We start from the raw sequence: 5,229 nt of genomic DNA on the forward strand, positions 1-5,229 counted from the left end.
ATTCTCTCCAGTTGCTCTTGCTGTCCAGCCAGTGATTTCTAAACCAATGTCACAACAGAGGCCCCCAGGGCACTCAGAGGCTAAAAGGAAGTAACAGCGATGTATGTTGGAGGTGAATTTTTTGATCCTACCATGCTTGTCTTCTAAAACCTCACTTCTCAAAGTAAAATAAACAAGTCTCCCAACCCCCAACTTTTTCCAGCCCTCACTGGAGACTTCAGCACAGTTTCATGGGCATCGATGCTACATTTCAACTGTAACATACAGAAGTGAAAATGTCAGCTAGTACTCTGCTCTCCCTTACCTGGTACTTTGTGTTCGAACTCAGTGACTACCAAAGTTCAATCACATTCCTCTCTGCAGAATGTAGTCAATTAGTGATTACGTACTCTGTTGGTATACAATAGGCTGTCCTTTTTCTCTAACTTTTGTTTTACATTAAACAGTTTCCAAAGTTTCTAAAATTTAACTCAACTAGTGGGATGACTAGTGATAATTGAGTTCATGGGCCCTGAGCCAGATAAGAACCACTAATTGTTCAGTGCTTTTATGTTAATTAAATTATTTTCCCATTAGGAATACTTGCTACTTACAAAGAATTATTAATGTACCATGCCCTTTGTCCTCACCCCTCCTCTTAGATTCCTATAACTTGAATCTCTTAATAAATCAACCCTAAATCCCGAAACATACTATTGTTTGTTATGGGTATTTTAAAATACTAAGCTCTCCTGAAATAAACTGGCAAATAATTCTATTTGATTTTATCTTTTTTTTTAACTGAACATGCTATTTGGAAATAAAAAACATAGCAGATTAAAAAACCAGCTAAAATCTTTTCCTTTATCACTAGTTTCTTGGGGAAATTTATCTAACATTATTTTTCCTTTTTAGCATGCTTGTTGTAATCCATTTATTTTCTTTTCATTCCTTGTTGAGCCTTCATTCTGGAACAGCACTCTTTCCATGATTATATTTCTGAATCCTCTGAGATCTCCAACTAAATTGTGTAGAACATGTGCTGCTGTAAGATTTTGTTGAAACGTAGAAAGCATACGGAATTACATTTCCTTAAATTCCCTTTAGTACATAAAACATTTGATGAGTTGCTGATATCTTTATTTAAACTTTTTTCAAACACTGACTATTACTTAATTTTTATTTTTATGTTTGACACCTCTAGCAACAATTTTCGATTGGGGTTTTTATATAAAGGAGAATGCATGATAACTTTATGAGTTTCTGTTCTGCTTGATTATTTGAAAAATTCTAAATATTTTTAGAGGCAACAAGTAATAACTGGGGAGTATCCTAAATACCTGTTTCAACAATTTGAAAAACATTAGAATCATTACTAGCATATGCTATCATCCCACCTGCCCCCAACACACACTTGCCTTAAGTCAAGAAGAAATGAGCTGGTAAAGGGAGAATGAGGGCAAAGATATGTGTAGCCAGATCACCATGGCAGGACAAAACCCACACCACTCAACTATTCAATTCTGTGCTCATAATCCCCCAAATTCTTATAAGAATGGGACTTGCCTTGATGATTCACTTGTGAGGGATGTTGTCAGAAAATTGCTTGAATCAGAAACAAGGTCATTGTGTGAAATAAACATTAATGCCATTAAGATGCTCACCTTGGGACTAGCCAGAGAAACTTGTACCTATAGTTTATAAACCACTCCTCTAGACTGTAAGGGATACCTCATGAGAAGCCACCAGCTAGAGATTAGAGTGACCATGCAAGGAGGGCTCAGAAAATAGACCACCAGAGCCACTGGGGATGCAGGTATAAAATAGATTTTACTGGGGCCGGACCCATGGTGTAGTGGTTAAGTTTGGCCCATTCTGCTTTGGCGGCCCGGGTTTGCAGGTTCAGATCCTTGGCACAGACCTACACCACTTGTCGGCCGTGCTGTGGTGCCGACCCATGTTGTGGCAACCCACATATAAACTAGAGGAAGATTGGCACAGATGTTAGCTCAGAGCTAATCTTCCTCAAGTAAAAAAAAAAAAAAGAGAGATTTTATTGAGGAAAAACTTACAAGCAGAGAAGTAGCACAGTGCATGCAGTCCCTCAAAATCTCGTTATCCCATGGCTTCTCCTGGGCGTGGATGGGCTGCATGCACCATGGCCAATGTTCTATAGAGAGGAACCCTGAACCTGTGATGCTATACATAGGGTAGGGACTAGAGGAGCAGGTTACATCTATGCCATGACGAAACCTCAGAGTCTCCCTGATCAGGGAAGTGGCTTTGTTCAAAAGAGAGGCCTTCTGGAACCCAGGGACTTCTATCAGCCTGTTTTTCTCTTGAGCTAACTTGGATCTGTTGAGTCAGCTCTCTCCTAAGCTACCAAATCAAAGGAGGAAATGAACCTCCAGGGTTATCCAGGTGTTCTCTCCTCTGAGTGATGTCCAATGAAATATTAGGACAGAATTTCTTTGGAGAAGAAAGAGAAAACAGAATTAGTATACAAAGGGAATACTATAGAGGCAATGAGCCTAGGGATGTTTATGAAATCATAAAGAATCAAAAAAGCCCTCCAAATCCAGAGTGAGAGAGAAAGTATGTGTTTGTGTGTATCCAACACTATACCACAGACACATGAAATGAAAACTTCAAAGAAAATATGTGACATTACTTTTATCAGTTAACTTTCAAAAAGTTAGGCACATAGCTGAGAAAATTAATAATTTATATCAAAAATAAGTAGGATGTAGTGAAAACACCAAATGCTGATGAGGATGTGGAGCCACAAGAACTCTCATTCATTGTTGGTGGGAATGCAAAATGGTACAGCCACTTTGGAAGACAGATTCTTACCATGATTTCCTATAAAACTAAACATACTCTTACCATAAGATCCAGTGATTGCACTCCTTTGTATTTACTCAAAGGAGCTGAAAACTTATGTCCTCACAAAAACCTGCACACAGATGTTTATAGCATCTTCATTCACAATTGCCAAAATTTGGAAGCAACCAAGATGTACTTTAGTAGGTTAATGGATAAACAGTGGTACATCCAGACAACAGGATATTGTTCAGAGCTAAAAAGAAATGAGATATCAAGCCATAAAAAGACATGGAGGAAAATTAAATGCATATTAGTAAGTGAAAGAAGCAAATCTGAAAAAGCTACATACTGTATGATTCCAACTATATGACATTCTGGAAAAGGCAAGACTGTGGAGACAGTAAAAAGATTAGTGGTTGCTAGGAGTGGATTCAGGTTGGGGGTCTGAATAGGCAGAGAACAAGATCTTTAGGGCAGTGAAAATACTCTGTATGATACCATAATGAAGGACACATGTCATTCTACATTTCTTCAAACCCATAGAATGTACACCACCAGGAGTGAACTGTAATGTTGACAACGGACTTTGGGTGATTATGATGTGTCAATGTAGGTTCATCAGTTATAACAAGCATACCGCTCTGGTGGAGGGTGTTGATAATGGGGGAGGGTATGCTTGTGTGGGGACAGAAGAGATATGGGAAATCTCTGTACATTCCTCTCAATTTTGTTGTAAACCTAAAACTACTCTAAAAAAATAAAGTCTTTAAAAAAAGAGAGAATATATACATAAAAATATATATAGTAATCAAAACAAAAAATAGGTAGGGTGGGGAGAGTGTACTATTTTTAATAAAATTATAAATTTTAGAAGAAGAAAGATAGAATGAAGAAGAAAGAAATAGAATGTACACATTGCTGCTTTTGCCTTTAGAGAAAGAAATTTAGAATCTTAGTTTACAGAGTTTGATCTAGATTCTACCCTGGGCACAAGTGACATAGTAAAACCAGTTCAGAGAAGCATGTCTGTAGAACAATGGAAGACTCCTGTCCATTTGCTTTATTGTATCTGGAAAAATGGAGTTTTGCGTGATACTCTGCAGAATGTGAAAGAAGACAAATGCCCTGGTTTTCACTTTTGACATGTCAGCGAATACTCTAAGAGCAACAGAGTTAATTCTGCAGTAAAGGGAAGAGCTGATATAGCCCCTGTCCTAACAGATGTTGGAAATGTATCAGATACCTCCATTTCTCAGTGCAGCTTCCTGGAGGGTGGCTGGAGGCCGTGGTGGAAACTCGGCTGCACTTTAGTCTCCCTTGTCACAGTCGTAGCCCTTGCTTTTTATAATTTCTTATTTTCCACTAACGTACTTCCTAGAAAAAGAGGTAAATGCTCCAAAGGCAAAAAAAAAAAAGAAAGGTAAAATAAAATATCAAAAAGTAGGGGTTGGTTGGAGAAAGGGAATGAAAGGGGCAAGAGGGAGGTGCTGCGTTCTTTAGGTCTACCTAGGAAGTCTTTCTTGGTTTATGATTCTTTCTCTGTTGAACCACAAAGAGAAAAATGTATTAGGTCTCTGAAAGCCGGGGGTGTATTGTCTGTCAAAGGATTTGCTGGTTAAAGAACCAATTAATTTCCAGCTCCTACAGCTCACAAGGATATAAAAATAGGATCTTATATAGCTTTTGAAATATTAGATATACTCTCTTCTTAAAAGAAGAGAATTGAAACGGGCTCTTCTCTTTTCTAAAAAAGAAAAAAAAAATGAGCAACATTTTGGGGCTTTGATGTTTTTCTTTTGGAACCTGCCCGAAGGTGTGTGACTTTAGTGTGTATGCATATGTGTGTGCACACACACACATCGTGCATATTTGCACACATTGATGCAGAAGTGGTTTACTGTAGAGTTAATGCAGATATTTTCTTCTCCCAAGCAAGTGATTATTTCCTTTCTTCCATGGTCAGATGGATGATTTGAACAGCTTGGAAGGGCAAGGGCAAGAAAAGCTTTGATTTATCTGCTGCTGAACTGATTTAGACAAATGTAGGAAGATGATACATCACTGAATTAGGGCAAGCAGAACAATAATGAGAACCTAAAGTGGGTGACAAGTGCACACTAAAATCCATATTACCACTAAACAAGCAGGCGTGCGTGTGTACCCTGTGCCTTATTTTCTGTGATAGAGTGGTACTTGTCATGTTTCCGAATAGTTTAATGAATGCTTTAGATCCGTAATTAGCAGGGCTCTCATATACTCATGAAGTGCTGGCATTGGTGAGTGGTGAATTATCCGATAAATATGATACAGAAATTCAGACCCTATGCAGGGAAAGAGTCAGAGAGACATGGGTAAATATCAATCCAGTTGTAGCAAATTTTAGAGCTGTACCATCATTGTCGTACAGAGGATATGCTAATTAAA

The sequence above is a fragment of the Diceros bicornis genome, chromosome 17 (assembly GCF_020826845.1).
Source record: "Diceros bicornis minor isolate mBicDic1 chromosome 17, mDicBic1.mat.cur, whole genome shotgun sequence".
NCBI classification, from domain to species: Eukaryota; Metazoa; Chordata; class Mammalia; order Perissodactyla; family Rhinocerotidae; genus Diceros; species Diceros bicornis.